Source organism: Danio aesculapii, chromosome 20, assembly GCF_903798145.1.
Source record: "Danio aesculapii chromosome 20, fDanAes4.1, whole genome shotgun sequence".
NCBI classification, from domain to species: domain Eukaryota; kingdom Metazoa; phylum Chordata; class Actinopteri; order Cypriniformes; family Danionidae; genus Danio; species Danio aesculapii.
In genome coordinates this window covers 20,878,211-20,900,415 of record NC_079454.1, presented here as the reverse complement: position 1 = coordinate 20,900,415, position 22,205 = coordinate 20,878,211, and positions in this window count along the sequence as shown.

Sequence of the window (22,205 nt, the reverse complement as noted above, 5' to 3'; positions counted from 1 at the left end):
ACGCCTTTCACCGGCACTTGCCGTTGCAGCGCATTACTGCGCCTTTATCTGTTTAGCGTTCCTATGTCACATTGTCAGTTCGTTGTCGTCACGTTTATGTCTGTGTTTTTGTCAGGCTCCCGTCGCTAAGTTGCTGGTGGTGAGTTGCTGAGTGAGCTTTGTGTCATTGGACTTTGGGTCTTCTCTGTTGACTGCTCCATGAACTCTTGTATTCTGTTTGATTCGATTGAGATATCCATCGACTGCTGGCTTCGCTTACCTGTCATCTTCTAGGGATCATCACACCACTGTTGTGCTCTGTTTGATTCCAATAAATCATCTGTTATACTTGCTATTGGGTTCCCTTGATTTCATGACACAACAGAGCCTGGTTTCTCTCTAGGTTTTTTTTTTTTCCTTCACTTGCACCTATTGGTGAAGTTTTGTTCCTCGCCACTGGCTTGCATAGTTCGGGACTTGTAGAGCTGTGCATCGATGGATTACTCTTCAGTGTTTGGACTCTCAGCAGTGAATATTCAAACACATGAACTGAACTAAACAGAACTGAACTTAAACTCTGAAGTTTCAATTCACTATACTTTTCTGTGTGAAGCTGCTTTGACACAATATATATCGTAAAGCGCTATACAAATAAAGATGAATTGAATTTAATTATACTTTAGACTTTAAAATTTATGGCCATTATTGAACATTTTAAAGACTAATGTATGCAGTTAATGTAACCAGGTTCAAACTTTACTAATTGACCAAATGTTTTTAGCAATGCTGCAAGAGCATCAATCTGTGATTTATCACACAGCTGAAGTACAGCAGTCATTTACTGTAAATGTTTTAAAGCACTTTTGAAATGTTCAACATAAAAGCTACTACCCAACAACATTATACAGCATGGAGGAGCCAGGATAAAATTTTTAAAATGCCAACTATGTTTATTTGATAGAAAAAAGTCATATTTGTAACGCCTGGGTTCACTTCAGGAAGGCACAGGATCCCACCAGTATTAACACTCCATAGAACACTCAGGAATGACATGGGGTGAAACAAGCATCAACGTAGAGAGAGAATACTGGAAAATGAATGACTAAACACAGGCCTCTATAAATACACTGGGGATGATGTGACTGATTACATACAGGGGTGAGACACAGGTGGAAATAATGAACATGGAATGGTGGGAAACAGAACAAAGGAGCACATAGAGAGGGTCACATGGTGAAAAACAAACATACATGGAAGACAGAGCCTGACAGTACCCCCCCCCCCCCCTTTAAAAGGCGAGTCCTTGCGCCTTAATAAAATGAAGGGTGAGAGGTGGTCAGGGAAGAGTCTGTGAGGGAGGGAGCATGAGATGAATTGGAAGGTGAGGAAAGGAGGTGGCAAGGCAGGAGTCACACGAGGGAGGAGGCGGGAAGGGAGGTAAAGCAGGAGAAGAAGGACCCAGGACACAGCCAGGAGGACACCCAGAATGGAGTCGACAGAAGGAGAAGCCATGGAGGAAGAGGAGTCGCCGACTCAGGGGTCAATTGTGGGAGATGCCGCAGCTGGAGGAGGAGCCCAAGGAGGAGATGGAGAGGCATAAGGTGAAGGTGACGTCGAGGTCCTAGAGGGCCGAGGTGGAGGGGACAGCTCAGCCGACCAAGCAATGACACAGGTCTGGATGCCTGCGGGTGGAGCCCGAGCGACAGAGGACTGAGGCGTAGCTGGAAGGAAGGAGCTCAACGGATCTGGCAGAATTGAGGAACGAGGCGCGGAGTCCACAGGTGGAGGCGGGGGCTATGACTGACAGAGGCGGAGCTGGGGGGACGAGGGAGCCTAGTGGAGCTGGTGGAACTGGTGGGCTGGCGGTCCACGGAGGAGATGAGGGAGGAGAGAGCTAACGTGGAGCCATTGAGTCGAAGGGCCGAGGCGGAGTCCATAGCTCGGAGGGTGGAGGAGGTGACGCCGGGCAACAACCTCTGGTCGGCGAAACAGGTAAGCAGGACCTCATGTAAACACTTACATGGAAGGACATAGAAGACTCAGGAATGACATGGGGTGAAACAAGCATCAACATAGAGAGAGAATACTGGAAAATGAATGCCTAAACACAGGGACTAAAAATACACTGGGGATGATGAGACTGATTACATACAGGGGTAAGACACAGGTGGAAATAATGAACATGATGGAATGGCGGGTAAACAGAACAAAGGAGCACATGGAGAGGGTCACAGGGTGAAAAACAAACATGCTGTACATGGAAGACAGGATCTGACAATTTGCAGGGCTTAAATGTGAGTAATTTTTTAAAATTTCCTCAAAGACCACAAACCTTTAGATAAATGACAACTAATTAATCTGTCGCCTATATTAAGTAAACACACTTTAAGATCATCTAACAATAATCCATTTTTTTCTGAAAAGTTAGATAAACTGAAATGTTTTTTTTTTATAATAAGCCAGTTATATAAAAATAGATCATGTCATGGAAGGAAACAGCAGCATGTCAACAACCCAAAGCTGCACAATTATCAACATATGGCTGGTGTCGCTTGAAGAACCGTTAATGACAGAAGATTTTTTTTTGTCTGCTTTACTAAACATGCCTCAGTAGCAACCTTTACAAAACTTTTCAGAGGAAGATCAATTTACAGCTCTATTTTTAACATGTCTCTGTCTTATGGATAGTAGATGCCTGACATTTTTAAACCAATTTTAAACCAGCGCTCATAATTCATGCTTCATATTTCAGCCATCATCTTGTCTTCTTAAGTCAGTCTCAGGACTAGCCACTTTGTGAAGGCAATGAATGTAATGCTGCGATGTGTTTTATTTTAGCTTGTCATGGCTTGACACTGTAGAGCCTTATGTTTAGAGAATGATGGAAAGCATCCTCACACCATCATCCATTTATACACCAGTGAAAAAAACAGATTACCCACTATTAAAATATTATTTGCAAATGTAAGCATTCATGGTAAAAACAAAGTGGGGTTCCACAAACTTCCTTTATGTTGTCCCAACACAAGTTAATTTAATCCTTTTTACACATTTAAGTGGATTGAACATAAAACAATAACGTTGTCCCCCCAAAAACTTAAGAGTTGTGTTATTTCAGCTAATTTAAGTGAAGTTTCGCAAACGAGATATGATTGATCGTCTCTCATCTGTAATCATTAGTAACCCAATCAGATCATTCCAAACTCACTATAAATAGCCCGACTAGCATTACTCCGTTATCTTCATTTTTTAAAGAATCCCCCCATTCACCCCATCTCCACCTTTCATCCTTTACCAAGGGGGAGCTCTCGAGAACTACCTGATCTCGTTCCCCCTCACATGTTCATTGACCAGGCAGGAGCCCAGGGCTCAATTACCTCCGAGCTCAGGGTTCTCCCAAACCTGCTATTATTACCAAGCATATCTAAGTGTAAACTCTTGAAATTAAGAAGTTTGAACAAGCAGCAAAGAGTTTTGGTGATGAAAATGCATGAAATGCATCATCTAAATGCAAACTAGCTTTAATAGGTATACCTTGTTAGTACCAGGTTGGATGTTGCCTTCAGACCTACCAATGTTATTTTACCCAAATAACGAAAATTAAATTATTAACACTTGACGATAACTAACGAGACGATAATTTTGACTGTTTTCAAATTTTGGAATTTAATAACTTTGTTTAAATAAAACCTGCAAATCTATAATACCCTGACGTTTCCTAAATTTCTGTATATATATAATTTTTGTAGCATTGTTATTTTATTTTAACTTACAAAACACAAAAGTTCAGAGTATTTTTACCTTGAACTACAGAATCATATCAGTCAAAATGGCCACATCAGTTTTAGTTTTAGGTGCTATTTCTCCTATGCCCCTGATAGGCGCACCTCTGTTGGCTAGGCTAGGATCTTTCTGCTTACATACACATAACTTTCTGATAGCAAAAAACACACATAACTTCAGATATGTCTTTCAAAACAACATACAGTGGGGGAATTAAGCATTCAAAATGTCGCTATTTTTTTCAGAAAACTTATTTGTAAATGTGCAATTTACTTGAAATTTTCATCAGATGTTGATAACGAACAAATAAATACATGTATGTAAAGAAACCAAATTGAATTAGTTTACAAATTAAGTTATGTGTAATACAATGAAATTACAGAGGAAAAAAGTATTGAACACATGAAGAAAGTGAGGTGTAGAAAGACAGTGAAAGCCCAGACAGCAGCTGAAATCTCTCAGTAATTATTCAGCAGCCCCCTGCCCTTCGTCACTGTAAATTAATATCAGCTGCTTCAGTACATCATCTACCTGCACATTACCAGGATGATAAAGATGAAACCAGGGTAGACATTTCAGCAAGAAAATGATCCTAAACACAGCCAAGAAAACTCTAAAATGTTTTCAGAGAAAGAAAATATAGTTGTAGAATGGCCCAGCTAATCACCTGACTTGTATCCAACAGAAAATACAAAATAAAGATCAGATTTGATAGAAGAGACCCACAAAACTATCATGATTTTTACACACTGTTCAAGTCTGGGAAAAAAAAATCACACCTGAGCAATGCATTCATTCTACATATGAGAGGTATCTTTAAGCTGCCTTTTATATAAAGTATTAAATACATTTCAGTAGTTCAGTACATTCTCCTTGTGTCGCTCCATTGTTATTACACATACAATTTTTTCAGATTTTTTGTTTTGTTTATATTTAAGGTTTTTTTTTTTATATCAAAATCTTGTTCAATCCCATGTCAACAGCATCTAGAAATATTATTTCACAGGAAAAAACAAGACATGTCGAATACTTTTCCCCCCCACTGTATTCAATGCAGTGAAAAAAAAACCTTGCTTGTGCAAATACAAATGTGAAAGTGAAGTGCGAAAGCTAAACCTTCGTAGGCGGTATAATAACTCATACGCATTTATATGCTGCATTGTCAAAAAGTTTGTATTTTTAAGGTAATGACTTTAAGGTAATGATACGAATATGAAAATTCTTATTATTCAAAGTTTCATTCTTTTACTGCAATAGAAGCTTTGAATGTAAATATGACATGACAATATGATGTCTTATTTGAAAATGGTCAGAATGACCACTATGGCCATCCTAGTAGTTCGAGAGTTCTTGTAGTTCCACTGTTAATTACAAACATGATATCTTCGTCCATCTTTAGAAAACAAATTAAGATATTTTAGATGAAATCCAAGAGCTCTCTCATCCTCCATAGACAGCAACAGTCCCAAGACATGCAAAGTCCAGAAAATCCAAAAACATTGCCAAAGGGATCTATGTGACTTCAGAGGATCAACTGTAATAATTTGAAACTCCAAGAACACTTTTATGTGCCAAAAAACTGCAAAATCATTTTTTCATTCGGTTTTGTCCCTTTATTAATGCAACGTTTACCATTGTCTTCTCTACCACATCATATCAAGGTGTGTGTTTTCTGCAGGCAATACGGTGATTGTGTGTTGCCACTGTTGACTTGAATGGCAATGTGTCGCATTGCCCTTAGTAAACATGCTCCCTGACGACATAGGTGAAAAAAGTCATATTTAGCATTTTTCTGGAGCTTCGTAAATGGAAAACAAAACACTAACAACTAATGCAAACATCCTCCCCTGCAAACATATGCACATCTCTCAATTTTTTCAAAGTGTAATTAAAGTCCAAGGTATGTATACAGTATGTCATACTGAATATTTAGTACCATTTTATACTGACTGGCTAAAAACAACACAGCTCTCCTTGTACAGTATAAGCCACTTGAATGCTTTTACCTGCGAGACTGATTTAATTATGCCCAGAGGGAAATGTGAGCGCTCTTGAGGACGGCCTTCATAGCTTGACTTCTGACAAGATAGTGAAAGAATTCATCCCTCCACTTCTAAAGCCACTCGAGCATGTCTTCTCTTTTTTTCCAGTGTGTTGAGATACCTAGGAAATCTGAAGGTGATCTGCAGGGGAATATAAATTGTGGGACACAGATAAGTATACATTGGCAGATGAGGCACGGTGGGTCTGCTGGCTTCTTACATTCCTGGGGGCTGTTACCTTCCCTGCTTTATTACCCTCTGGACAAAAAAAGAAAAAAAATGGGAGAAAAAAATCCAATAATAAGCCTTCTGCCAGAGCTCAGAGAAACTGCTTTACTCTTGCAGAAGAGCTGAGTTCATCCATGCAGGTGTTCACTTTTTTTAATACAGTTCAATTTTGAGTGTATCACTGTGCTGCTCTTGTTATATTTAGGAACAACAATTCTACATGGTTCCCTTGGTCTCGAGAGTAGACTGAACTGAAGGAGCGCAGACAGAAAACATTTTTATTTCTTCTGCTGTGAAAGGTCTGATGTGGTCTGAAAGAAGAAAGCAATGGGTCACTGACACTGCTGGTACTGTCACATGATTAAACAGGGGGAAACATATTTGAGTAATATTATTCGAGCATACTGCTGTGGCTGTTAGTGATATTGTTTTCATACAACAGTATAATACATAAATTGAAACAAAGTTTTAAAGCTATATGAATAAAATAGAGCAAATTCCATTGACTTTTATTTCAGTCGATTATAACAGCCCTAGATAAAGCGCACCACAGCATAGTGGTGTTTAACTCCAGAATTTTGCTCTTTAATCTGATGCTCCCTTTCTGCCATTTTGTTGAATTTACAGTTTGAGTAGTCATTAGGGATGTGACAAGATCTCGTATGATGAGATCTTGTGAGATTAAATCATGACGAGATTTCTCATCGAGGTGAAAAGTTGTCTCGTGAGTTGTGATGTAATGAATGAAACATGAGGGTGAATTAGCTCTGAAAATTACAGGCAGGATTTGATTTGAACTGCAAATCAAGTGGTTTGCACACACCTGGCAACCAAGGCTGAGCTCGGGAGTTGCGCATGTTGCCTGGTCGAGTGTGATGTAACCACTTTTTTTACCGGAGTTCAGCAGCTGCCGCGTACAACTGCAGCCACACACATTAACTGTGCTTCATATCCAAGTGATAGTATAGCACTAAAGATATGCTTAATTCCATTTGTTTTTATGACAATTGTGACTTTAAGATATGTGGAGTAGTCCTATTTCAGTGGCATTATTGAAGAGCTAAGTGCAGAGTAAAGACCGTAATTATACTATTACCGTCATGTAGTCTTTTATCTGCATTTTGCGACAGGATAGTCTATACACACGGCTGTTTGACAATATTCTCTGCACCCTACCGAGTCAAAGACCACAGACACATCTTTAAGCATGCGCTCACACTCACACACACACAGTGAACTTCTGGAGACTCGAGACACACACCTTCATCATCACCGAACACACATGTATGCTGTCTGCGTGCGGTATCAAATTACATTAAACAACTCAGAGCTCAGAGTTTGTGATGGAGGCATGAATGAAATCTTGCTTAATGAAAGTAAAACTGCTGAAACATTAACAATGAAATACCAATATTACACGAGTTTTAAGGTCTATTTGTGAAGGAGTTTGATTCCTTATGTGAAATTGTACAGGGGAGAAACCAGTCAGTACAGTTTATAGCTAAATATTTAGCAGTGTTTGCTTGTCCTTTTCTGCATAGAATTAATTAAAATAGAAAAAACATAAATAAAATAAAATATAAATAAAATACCATTTGTTGAATTATTTTTAAAAAGCACCTAATTTTTTTTTCAGTTGAATAAAATATATTTTTCATTAATATATTAGCCAATATTTAGCTAATATTTAAAATTCTATATAAAAAGAAACATCCATTCATGTAGGCTATTAGCAAATATTTTGCAGTGTTTACAGAATTCTTTAAAATAGAAGTTAAATAATCATTAGAAGTTGATTTTAAAAAAGCACCTAAGTAGTTTTGCAATTTGTGATTTTCATTTTCAGTTGAATAAAAAAACTATTTTCCATTTATATATTTCATTATTGAAGATTTTTTAAAACAACTGTAAAAATCTTGTCTCGTCTCAGTCTCGTGAACCCAACCACATGTCTCGTCTCGCCTTGTGGAGTAAGTGTCTCGTCACACCTCTATTAGGCATATTTTGAGTAGAGCTCTCACGGTTCGGTTACGATTATCATGCCATCGATTCGGTTCAATTCGATATTTCGGTGGCTTTCTGCTGTAAGTGCTAGTGAAAGACTTTCCAGAAACATACACACAGTGAAATGTTTAAGTAGTTGCCGTCTGTAGTGTTGTAAATACCCGTGCTCGCCTCCCTCGCGACAGAGCGCATGTGAGATAAATGACGTCAGTACATAATAACCGGTTATGATTATTACTCAATCGATACCGAATTGTCTGCATCACGGTGCACCGAAAGAAACAATTTTGACACCCCTAATTATGAGGCTTTTTCACGGCACAATTTTTTAATGTGAACTGAAAACTTTTAATGTTTTTTTTATTGCTGCTGAATATGCTCATTTTGAAAATGAAATTCCAATTGAAATTTTGGAAACTGTTGAAAAACGGATTTTGTGAAAATTGCTCTCCTATTACGTTCGGGTCTATACTGTACTACACAAACACTTGACAACTGTTGGACTTTTCCTAGTCCTCCCAAGTTAAAACATCAGTCAGAGGTTATAAAAATCAAGTTTAATCAATTTAATTAAGTAGATGAATAAAGCATACAGAGCTCTGGGTGTCTGAGAACAGCAGCACAACCCCCCCCCCCCCCCCTCCATATTTATCGTCACCTCTCTTCAGCCCCGCCAAGGTTTTCTCAACCAATTGTAGGCGACCTATCACAAGATGTAAAGTAGAACAGCTAATCTGCACAGAAGAATTTGCACACACATAGAGCACACAGAGGGAGCCTGCACCCCTCCCATCAGTGTTTCTTCTCCTAAACTCTTGCTAGTTGGAAAAAAACAAAAAACAAATACACTGTGAAAGACAATGTTACATTTTACTGAGAGAGAGTTCTCAGAATTTAACTTTTCCTTTATCAGTCACACGATGGCACAGCTGTTATGAAGCAAGGTTATATAGAGGTTAAGCACATGAGATTATATGAAGACAACACATCAGCATATGTTCATGTAATTACTTAGAAACAGAATTAAACTAGTAATGCAAGGATTAGTTTAATAATGCATAGGACAAAGTTAAATCATCAAAATTCCTTCAACCAAAACAGCACTAGTGCGTTTGTGCTTTTGAAGATACTGAGTGACATCGGCAGCATACGTAAGACAGCTGTCACCTTTCTTTCACCTGTAGGTGAACAGCTCCTCTAGGTGTGGCCATGGGCATTCATCCTCTGCTATTTCTTTGTCATTTCAGCATTCATCAGATTCATTATTGCTGTCTTGAATCTCCATATGTCAATCGATAACTTTGTGATTGTATGATGACGGTCAGCTCACGTAAATCTTGCAGTAGCCTGAACTTGTTTTTCTGTTCAAATAATGTACCAGCCTTTTTATTGGTCCGTTAAGATGAGATTTGTTTTTTATTGGCTACCGAAATGCTGGTCAGTGGTTGAAATAATAATTTAATTAGAGTTCTCTGTAATGAATTGTGATTTTAAAATAACAAAGTAAATTACTCAGCTTAATTTGTACTCAAGTACAAGTAAAATTACAGACTTAAATTATACTCATGAAAGTACAAATACCCAAGAAATGTACTTAATTACAGTAACGTGAGTAGTTCGTTATTCATTACCTCCACTACTGACAGTGACATTTAAAATATTGTGGTCTTGTCTCCTTGGAGCATTAGCTTTAGCTGTTACTCTTTTTTTGGCTAAAGGTTACTGGCTTGTCTTTTAACTTTTAGGCAGGTTTGTTGGAGTTTTGCAGGAAATTGGACTCTCAATCCCAAATGGCCCCCTAAATCCTTGTGGTCTTCCTCTGAGTTTGCACTTTCATGAAATTATTCCGCTATGACTCCTAAGAAATCTGCTGGGAGCTTGCCTCAGTGTGTGCAGATGTGCACCAAGGTTCATAGAGGCTACAAGGAGGTCAATCGCTAGCATAATTTAAGAATCCTGATATCAAATTTACTTATTTTTTTGTGAACTAAATGAACTCTTTTCTTGCCTTCTTTAAAAGATAATAGCCAGTTTAGGATTTATTTGATCAAATCATTCAAATATTTGTTAAGGTTAATTTGAGGAAAAAGACGCCAGGGTGCTCAAAGGGAAAGGATGCGAACTGACAGAAATACACAGTAGCTGTAAATACCCTGCTGCTTGTAAGTGAAGATGAATAATGAAACAAAGCATTATAATTCCTTCATTAATCATTCAAAAAAACTGGTTAACAAGCTTTATTTTCATTGTAAACTTGTTATGTGCAACAAGGATTCATTTTGGAAATTGAAACAAAAGAAATAAGACAACAAAAATGAAAGTACAAACATAAATAAATAAATAAATAAATAAATAAATAAATAAATAAAGCAGTGTTTAGCCTAAATATAGAGAGATCTTGTTATTTAAAGTGATAGCAATTTTGTAAATTTTCATTTACATTTTCTTTGTTGATTATTTTTTACTTTTTCATTTTATGCCTTAATTATTGTACGTAAATAATAAATGAATAATTAAATAGGGCTAAAGAATTATTTAATTTAATTATTAGCATTAATTTTAATTAGTGCAGATTTCTTTTATCATTTTATAACATTTTTGATAGGCTAGTTTAATGATTTCAATTTTATTTAAAAAATTTAAGTTAATTTTGCATATTTATTATGCACTCCCTTGAGGTCCGCTGGGGGTTCCTGGACCCCTGTTTGAAAACCCCATTAAAAAACCTAGGACCCTGATTAAAACTGTTTTGCTCACCATAAAATCACAACAATTGTTCTGTATTCATTTCTCCCCAAAGCATTTCTTATACATACAGTATACTCTCATGAGCTCTTGTTCCAATTAAACAAATCTAAAATCTCTTTAGTAATTAGATGCCTTTGGACCTCATACATGGAAATGCTTGGTTGGTTTTAAAAGCTACTACAGACAGCTGAGAAGACAGTGTTTTTGAGAGTATACCATCTGCTCATATGAATGAAATATCTTCTGAGCCATTAATAGCTTTTATTTGAGTTGTTTTGTGTAACTGTTCACAAACTGGAACTATGAAAATTTGAAATATTTAAAATATTCTGAGCTTCAGGTACTCTTACTTATATTCAGGTTACTTACAACTTTTGTAAAGAAAAATTATTTGCTAAATCTTTGAAAAAATATATCATTAATGTGTGGCACTATTTGTTTCTGCTGAAATAGCCTCTTGCATGGATTGGAAAAAGAGATGAGCCTGGTTCAGATGTGAGTTCAGATTCCCCATCACAGAAAGTGGAGCTGTCATGAGTATCATTTGATGAGACTGTGTGTGAGTGTGTGTGTGCGTGTGAGTGCATAGAAGCATGAATATACAGTAAGTCTGTGTAGAGACGTGCCTGCAGTATGTGATGAGGGTTGTTTTGTTGTGCAAGGGTTTCCAAGTGTTACACACTTTGGATCCCAGAGGGTTTCAGTGATGCCCCCGGCATGTTTTAATATCTGGGAAACAGAATTTTCTCCTCTACCCAAAGGATAACCTAATAAATCCATGTTTTATATATTCTGAGTTCAGCTTAAGACTTATGACTTATTTGTGGACACTGCCACACTGGTCACTGTTGTTACATGGGGGTCAAAGTCTGGCTAGTAGGAATGATCTTGTAAACCCCTGCTGATAGATGTCATAACTGCATCAAAGAGGTTATTTCTCCATTGATGATTCATACGTCAAACCATTCGTTCACAGAATAAAAAGGCCATTCATCGTTGTCTCCCTGCAAGTAAAGCTTTCTAAAAGAATAGATCATACAGCATACAAAGAATCCTATTTTTTACCTTGCTGTTGTATGTGTAATTTATCAAAGTATTTTTATTTAGGAAACTATTATTTCACTACATTTCAAAACAATAATTTGTACCTTTACATTTCATCAATCTAGCAGTGTAAAATGTTCTTCTCAAATATGTGAAAAATATTTAATAACTCACTGTAAAAATATCAGTTAATTAACAATTTCCATATTTTGTGATTTCCAGGTCTTTTCCATTGATTTATGGCTATGAATCGCATTATGGAACCTTGATCTCTGTTTTGTTGATTTCGATGTTGAAAATCCAACTGCAGTTTAACAAAGTGACATTTATTGACATTTTAGTGGCTTAAAAACTACATTTTCTTTGATAAATAATATAGAATGTCTGTAAAATAACAAAGCAGTACTTGCATACCATACACTGTTAACAATTTTTTTTGTAAACTACACAGTATTTAACAGAAATATGAACTGTATTTTACTGAAGGACAGTATGTTACTGTATTTTAAAGTTGCATTGTGAATATTACAGTAAATCTTACAGCAAAGATTTACAATACTGTAATTACATATGAGTAGGATAAATGGCGCTGTAAATTTAAATACAACATTTTTGCTGTAATTGATTTACAGTAAGTTAAAGGTGAACTGCTGTCAGTAAGTTACTGTAGATTTTACAGGAAATTATTAACAGTGTAATTTATATGACATGCATGCAGGCAAAATATGGCTTCAAACTATTAAACATTTCAATAAAAGTAACTTTTTCAAACTTTTCAACATCAAATGTTGTTGGCGCAAAGATCAAGCTCCCATAATGACATTCAAAAGTATAAATAAATGGAAATAAAAATTCCAAGATAGGCTCATTCTGAAAACGTAGCCCTATATGCGTTTCTGGAGATCGTGAGTTATGTAGCAAGAGATACGTATGGCTGCATTTTGTCTTTAAAACGAAAGCTACAAATGCGGTATGACGCCGTTTCTTTTCTCGCATACATGATCAGTTACCTGCATGTTGATAGCTTTTCCGCTGTTACCAGTTTGTTCGTTAGCTCGACACGTATGTTGATAGACTTGAGATGCAGAGCGGAGTTGACTGTGACAATGGGGTTCAAGTCTGGTGAAGAACAGTTCCAGAAAGCGGAGAATTTCAGAGTTTCCAGAAGAGAACTTCAGTTAATTGTGGATTGGACAGATCTGACTGGATCTGTTCCTGTGTTAGCAAGTTACTGATTTAAATGTGTTGGATGTAAGTTTTTGACTCTTCTAAAGCATAAAAATACCATAATATGTTTGCAGATATTTAAGAAACATGCCAAGTGAACATACTTGTTTATCTGAAAAACAATGCTGTCAGACATTCTGCTTTGAAAATGTTTGAAAATATTTTTTTTCTGTGCCGGAACACTGTCTTTGTTTTCAGTCTTTTAACCTGCCCAATGCCAGTTTAGCCAATTATATTTCAGCACCCTGAGTTGCCTTGGTGGAAAACCACGTATTTCATTCATTCATTCATTCAGAAAGGCTCTAAAAGCATGCGTGCGTGAACAAAATGCGACCTTCGGTGGACAGTAGCAGATTCAGACAGGAAGTTATTCATTGGCAAATGATTTAAATATTATGAGCGTAAACATTAAGTGAGCAGGTTACATTGTAACCGCATGTCCTAACACCACGCTTCATGACGAGATACGCAAGGATAAGCAAGCAAATTGGCTGTTGCACCAGACGAAACATGACAGAAATTTAAATACGGCCATTCATAAGCACAGACTATACACTAACTCACGAAATGGTAAGGTTTATAATCTATTTAATACATTTTAAACCTCTTTAACATTATTAAATGTACATGCTTAAACACTGATATGTGTTTAGTTCTAAAGTTCCATTTCAAATGGTTTATTCTGAGGTGAACTATCTGCTGTTGCTTTCAGTATATAGCAATAAATGTCATGTAAAATGGCATTCAAAGTCACATTGTTAGCATTTAACAGTGAATAAAACACATGAGGTTTACCTGAGGTGATCATTGTCATGTTGTTCACCTGTGAGTAATAGAAGCGGTTTCTAAAATATCAATTTAAGGTGTTTGTACGGACAAAAACTCCTTTTAATTTGGAAAATGTTCCTTCTATAGGTGCCGTTGCTTTTATTTAGAACACGGTTTAAATCACTCACTCCTGTTCTCAATCAGGCAACCGGCGCTTCCGTTTGTTTAGATCAATGAGTGCAATACCTAGTTCAACCACTGGGTCTCAAACTTACGTACTGTACCTTTAAATCAGTGGTTCTCAAACTGGGGGTCGCGACCCCTGCGGGGGTCGCAGAATAATTTCAAGGGGTCGCGAGAGTGATTTAAAAATTGTGTAATTTTCAGTGATTATAATAAATATTTTTCAGTATTACAAGTGAAAGCTAATATTTTCAGATTTTTTAAAAAAGATATTACTGATTCATAAAGTATTTAGGACACATTCAGGCAGAATGCATCTTTGTACTTGAAACGCAGCGCTCAGGAACAGTTAAAAACTTGTCATGTCAACTTGCCGCAATAAACAAAGCCTTCAACGCGTGCCCCGCCTTCGCGCTCTTCTTATTGACCCACTGCTCTAAGAACTGAACACGAATGATTGCTTAAAATCAGCTGTCAATCACTCAGTCAACGCCTCCTGTTTTCAGATGACATGAGCTACAACCGCGAAAATCTAAAGTTCTAAGGTGAGAATGAAAACAACACTGACAGATTTTGTCTTAGAAACACCTAAAGCTACAAATTATAGCACATCTGATTACTGATCATGTGCTGAATGTAAATCCACCATCTACACTTATTGAAGAGTGGATAAAAGACTTCCATTGGCTATGTCCGCTATGAAAATAACAAAAGCGTTAACTGTAAAGTGTGTGGGACGGAATTTTCAGGTAACAGTTTGCCACACCTACACATTTTAAGCACGAGAGTTTCTGTTTAATCCTTCATTTAATCACCAGTCGCTGTCAGCCGTGCAGCTATATGTAAAATTTAACACCACGTTCACCATCGCAAAAGGGCTTGCGCTGACTAAGATTAAACTAATATTGCAGCTCATGAAAAGAGCGGTATTGCTATTAAAATGACGTACAGTATGCAAATAATGAGGTATATGTCAAAAGCATCTGTGCAATGTCAGACACCAGGCGTGAGAACACAGCACAGTTATCGTTAACAGATTCATTAATAAATTCATGTCAAGCAGTGCGTGCAGGGCCGGTGAGCGGTCCGTTCGTGATATCTTTTGGTCACTCAATTATGTAATAAAAATGTATTTTCGTGTGATAACGGGATTTCATTGAGACATATTTTCTTCACGCATGCATATATATTTTTTTGCTTGTTAGTTTTGATTAGTGCAATATTAGTGCATTATTTCAAATGCAATAAATCTGTTTATAAAATTTGTAGTAAATGGTAATAATTATAATTGGTTGGTGCCACTAAATTTTAGCTGGTGCGCCTACATTTTTAAAGTTAGGAGCACCAGTACTACCAAGCAAAAATTTAAATTTCGAGCCCTGTAATGTATAGTAAATATAGTTAAAAAATTGTGATCAGCTTAAAAAAAAAACATTTTATTTGTTTGTATATGCTTTGGTAGTGGGGGGTCGCGAGTTCTTGACGATCTTACATTGGGGGTCGCTGGTTTAAAAGTTTGAGAACCACTGCTTTAAATGATTCATTTAAAGTGAATCTCCTGTTAATAAGTTAACTCATTGTTTCAAATAATCTGGCTTCAATAAATGATTTTACAAGCAGTGACATAAATTTTGTGGTTATTCATTTGGTCACTTTATTGTAAGGTAAAATTCTTGCTGTTGACAAACACTTAACTGTGACTTTTACTTCAATTGACTCCTATATTGTTTCTTATTAATAGTTATTAATGTAGTGAGGTTTATGTATTAGGATTAGGGATGTAAAATAAAATAAAAACTAAAATGCAATATCTTAATAATGTTATGAAGCGGACAGGAGACAGAGGTAAGGAAACGTTAGGGTGTTTATTGAATGACAACAAGGAGCACATGAAGGATAGCCAGGAGGATCAGGAATGATGTTGGGGTCTTTTCCTCCGTGGCTGGGTAACAGGAATACACGAGGATGGACAGCACACACCAGATACAGCTGACAGAGGATGACACAGACTTGGAAGGACTGGAAGACAGGACGATTCGGGAGGACCAGGAAGACTAGGAGGAATACAAAGAGAACAGGTAAGTAAATCGTTTGTTTAGCTGAGGATGACTACGCTGAGTGGTCGCTCAGTTGTCCGCTTTCGTCGAGACGAGCCCGGACAATGAGCGACTGGAGTGCTGTGCTTTTATCTGGTGCTCGTGAATGTGATGCAGCTGTGTGCTCATTAGAAGTCAGGTGATGGTGATCTTCGTGAGTGGGGGTCGTGAGAGCCTGACCAATCCATGACAGTACCCCCCTCCCCAGGGCCCGCTCCTGAGGGCCGACACCTCCGACGCCGTGGTGGTCTCCCTCTGCCTCTAGGCGCTGGGAACTCAGGGTGGCTCTCATGAAACTCCACCATGAGACTAGGATCGAGAATATCAGCTCTGGGAACCCATGTCCTTTCTTCGGGGCCGTACCCTTCCCAGTCCACCAGGTACTCCAACTGGCCACCACGACGTCGGGAACGCAAGATCTCCTTCACTGCGTAGACGGCTCCTTCTTCTAGGAGCAGTGGAGGAGGGGGTTCCTCTTCGTGGTCAGGCTCTGTGGAGGGAAGAACAGGATCGTGATAGGGTTTCAGGAGTGATACGTGGAATGTAGGGTGAATACGGTAGTGAGAGGGTAATTGTAGTTTGTAGGTGACGGGGTTAACCTGTTCCACGATGGTGAAGGGACCAACAAATCGGGGACTTAACTTGCGAGAGGGCAGTCGCATGCGTATGTCCCGGGTGGATAGCCACACCTTTTGTCCGGGTGTGTATCTGGGTTCTTCAGACCTTCTTCTATCGGCGGTTACCTTGCTTCGACGGACTGCCCTCTGCAGATGTTGATGAGCCTCGTCCCAGACTCTCTCGCTCTGCCTGAGTAGGGCGCTGGTCGGGCCATGGGACTGGAAGGAAGGGCCGAAGAAGAAACTGTGGAGGCGGAAGTGCTCGGTGCTGGTGGTGCGTTGGAAAGTGGAGCTGGTGGCTGTAGAATCCGCTTCAACTGGTCCACCAGCTCTTGAAAGTGATCGAGGGTGCTCATGTTGTCGTCGTTATGGGTCCGGGCTTCTGTTATGAAGCGGACAGGAGACAGAGGTAAGGAAACGTTAGGGTGTTTATTGAATGACAACAAGGAGCACATGAAGGATAGCCAGGAGGATCAGGAATGATGTTGGGGTCTTTTCCTCCGTGGCTGGGTAACAGGAATACACGAGGATGGACAGCACACACCAGATACAGCTGACAGAGGATGACACAGACTTGGAAGGACTGGAAGACAGGACGATTCGGGAGGACCAGGAAGACTAGGAGGAATACAAAGAGAACAGGTAAGTAAATCGTTTGTTTAGCTGAGGATGACTACGCTGAGTGGTCGCTCAGTTGTCCGCTTTCGTCGAGACGAGCCCGGACAATGAGCGACTGGAGTGCTGTGCTTTTATCTGGTGCTCGTGAATGTGATGCAGCTGTGTGCTCATTAGAAGTCAGGTGATGGTGATCTTCGTGAGTGGGGGTCGTGAGAGCCTGACCAATCCATGACAAATAACAGGTAATAGTTAATAGTAAGAATTGATACATTTTTGTAGAATAAAGTATATATTTATTTTTATTTATTATTTTCACTTGTTTGCACAATTGAAATAGCATTAATTATCAGTATGTTTTTAAGACAGTGACAAGTTTTGTTAATGCAATTAGACATATCAATTACACTCAATTGAATAAAGAAATCAATTGAGAAAAACTTTACCAGAGTAATATTTTATTAGGATGTCTGTACTTTTACTCGAGAGCTTGATTTGTGTAATTTGTCCAGTGCAGGAGAGAGCCGTCAGAATATATTGGCATGTGTATCCTGGCAATAACAGCTCAATGTGTGGCCTGATTGATGAGGCATGTCTGTGTGGTTCCTCTCTATTTACCTGCTTCAGTAAACAGAATTCCATCTTTATGGAGCCACTCACCCAGATGCAGAAAAAGCTTGCGTGTTCAGCTCCATTAAACGGACTCATCCCTTGAGTCAGATTTATCTGGCCCGGCACAGGAGGCACAAGTCAGTAAACCTCCAGTGGGACGAATGTGCTTGAGTTGTGTCATATCTGATCTAGAAAAGTCAGCAAATGGTAGTTAGGTAAGACCTAGGTTTAAGTTTTATTCAACTAATGATTTCAATTTGAAATTGCTCTGATTGAGGGATTCAATTCAATTCATATTCATTTCTATAGCACTTTTACAATATAGATTGTGTTAAAGCAGCTTAACATAGAAGTTGAAAAGCTGAAAGTCCAAACACTGAAGAGAAAATCCATAAATGCGCAGCTCTACAAGTACCAAACCAAACAAGCCAGTGGCGTGTGAGTAACCTGGATTCAGTCAGAGGGATCATGAACTGAGAAATTAAGTCTTTTTATTATTTGATATCATATAAGAGGTCATCACTGTAAAGTAATCAGGACTCAAAACATTCTAATTAGTCTGAAGCCATTCTGCCAAAACCACAGGTTGTGGAATGACCCATTTTATGACATACTGTAAAAGGCAGTCTAAACTCCGCCTTCATAGAAGATCAATACTGCTTCTACAGTACATTACTTCCTTTTAGGCTCCACCCACCAATTATTGCATATACACAGAAACCAAATGATGAATATGCTCTAGGAATGCCTACAAACTTTTTAGTTATTATAAGTATTATAAGAATTTTCTCCTTTTTTAACTGAATTTTACCACAGATTTATTTACAAAAAAGAATATTATTTGAGGATTACAGTAAGAGTATGTTGTACTGACTATATTGGACCCGACAGAAATTTTCCGCCATACAATTATTTGTTTTTAATGGGTATTATTATTTTGTTATAACAGATAATTTCCTTTTGTATTTTAACCTAATTGAAGCACGTAAGCTGTCAAACATGTATAACACATAGAAGGTAACAAATATGGAAATCTGACATAAGGCAATATATGAAAATCACATATACGATTAATTTTCATGTTTCACATTTATGAAAATGTTACATATATATATATATATATATATATATATATACACATATATATATATATATATATATATATATATATATATATATATATATATATATACATATATATATATATATACATATATATATATATATATATATATATATATATATATATATATATATATATATATATATATATATATATATATATATATATATATTGTTGTGACCTTAAGACCCTGTATATATAATGTACATATATGCAACATATATTTCAAAAAATTGCAATAACTTTTATGCCTCTGGATTTCCCTTTTGAGACTATTGGCCCTGCAACTCACCCAAAAGTCTCTTTAAGGAAAGTCATTTCACTAGGTGGCCATCTTTGAAACGCCTCTCGGGCAGTATGCTCTGGCATTGAGCTTAAATAGGGAAACATCAAATTCTCCAAAACTACAGTACTTGCCTAGCTTACAATTACATTTATATTACGAATAACGAATAAAATTAAACAACAACTGTCTCTTTAGTTTCATTTCTAAACGATAGCTGATTGGCTCCTGTACTAGAAGGCGGGGCTGTATTCGCCATATTGACAGTTAGGCACGTCTTGTGTATTCTATAATCTTTGCTCGCCCCCGGATAAGCAGATGAAGCAGGATGAATGTTCAAATATATTAACTATATATAGTTGAAGTCAAAATTATTAGCCTCCCTTTGATTTTTTTTTTTTTCTTATTTTTTAAATATTTTCCAAACTATGTTTAACAGAGCAAGGGAATTTTCACAGTATGTCTAATAATATTTTTTCTTCTGGAGAAAGTCTTTTTTGTTTTATTTCGGCTAGAATAAAAGCAGTTTTACATTTTTTTAAATCCATTTTAAGGTCAAAATTATTAGCCCCTTTAAGCTATTTGTTTCCCCGATAGTCTACAGTACAAACCATCGTTATACAATAACTTGCCTAATTACCCTAACCTGCCTAGTTAACCTAATAAACCGAGTTAAGCCTTTTAATGTCACTTTAAGCTGTAAGTGTCTTGAAAAACATCTAGTCAAATATTATTTATTGTCATCATGACAAAGCTAAAATAAATCAGTTATTAGAAACTAAAAAACTATTATATAAAAATAATAAAACTATTATATTTAGAAATGTGTTGAAAAGATCTTCACTCTGTTAAACAGAAATTGGGGGAAAAATAAACAGGGGGCTAATAATTCTGACTTCAACTGTATACATAATATCTGTCCTTTTTAACTTTCAAAGAATTTTATATGCAAAAACTTTTCCAATCGACCAGTCGACTTTCACTTCCAAATCGTACCCTAAGTACGTTTCTGGAGACCGTGAATTATGTAGCCAGAGGAACATATGGCTGCATTTCATTTTTAAAATGAATGCTATAGTTGGGTTGTATGATATCATTCCTTTTCGTGCTTAACAGCTGACCGCTTACTTCCATATGGATGGCTTTTCCACTGTCTCCCATTTGTCCAGTGGCTTGCCGCGTATGTCGGTGGACTTGAGACGTGAAGTGATGTTGACCACAACGACGGGGTTCGAGTATGGCAAAAAACAGTTCCAGAAAGCAGATAAGACAAAAACAAAAGACAAAAAATTAAATAAACAAATAAATATCAGGGTGAGAATGTGGTAAAATCAAAAAATGTGGTAAAAATCTGGCAGCTGCAAGGACTTTTCTTTTTCTGGATTGCTTTTCAAAACACCGTCAGTTGGGTTTAGAGAAGTGGGAAGGCGGGGCAATCAGTACTTTTGAAAACCCTATCAGTTGGGTTTAGGAAAGCAGAAGGGTGGGTCAGTCGATCAGTCAGTCAGTCAGTTAGTCGACAGCGGCCTCTGGTGGATTTACACAAGAACAGCAGGTGTGATGGGCACTCAAGATAGAAATTTGAGATCTCAAAAATATACACAGCAGCCTCTGGTGGATTCAAGAAAAAAAAAAAAAAAAAAAAAAAAAAAATCTCTTGGGACATATTTGGTGCTCTCCAGAGAGGGTACATAATCAGAATGAGCCAGGGTTCATAATTTGCCATATACAGTAACAGTATGTTCCGATGAAAGAGTCAAAACAAATACATTTAAAAACAGTTCACAATCACTTTAAAGCTGAATATTGTAAAAAAATTGTTAGTGACACTGCAGTTAAAAAATATTTTTCTTGAATGATTCATTCGTCATTTAGTGTACACAAACTGTAGTGTACAGTATGTTTCTTTTGGATTTTCTACTGGTTTGGGGTAATATAATTACATAAATCAGAATATTGTAATCCATAGTTGTTGTGTGGGTCACACAGTTTTGGGGTGTACAGCATTTATTAATCATAGTACAACATGTACTAATGCATTATTAAAATCCAAAGCCTAACTAGAAAGTATATACTACAGTACTTTTCTTAGGCTATTAAAAAAAGGTTACACTTTAAAATAATGGTTCATTAGTTAATGTATTTACTCTGAACAACAATAAATGATTATGAACAATCCGCTGTGTAAAACATATGCTGGATAAATTGGTGGTTCATTCCGCTGTGGTGACCCCAGATTAATATAGGGACTATAATCTGAAAAGAAAATGAATGAATGAACAATAACAAAGATGACTATATACTGTAATAAATGCATTATTTATTGTTTGTCCATGTTAATAAACACTTTATATAACAATAACTAATGGAACCTTATTATAAAGTGTTACCGTTTTTATAGGATAACATTAAATTCAAGTATCTTAAAATATAGTAGAGTTTAAAATTTGAACTTAGGAACTTTACATTTATTAAATTTGATGATATTTCACTGTTTTAAAAATTGTTAAAAGAGAGTTTAACAATCAACCAAATGCTTATAAAATCCACAGAACTACAGTATTGGTGTACAGCTTTCCTTTTTTAAACAACCAGAATAAAAGGTGTTATATTCAAGCATCATTTACAAGCTCTCTTTGCTTCATGCAGGTTTAATGCCACTGAACAATTAACTCATCTCGTGCAATCCAGTTGAAATGTTGATATGCCTGGCTAGTGTTAATGAGCCACAGTGCACTGTACTGCATTTTAAAGAGCAACACATTTACACTGAGCCCAATTTCTGATGACACAGTGTGTGTGAGTCTCTTTGCAGTGATGAATTATGAACCTAAGCCTGGCACAATATGTTTC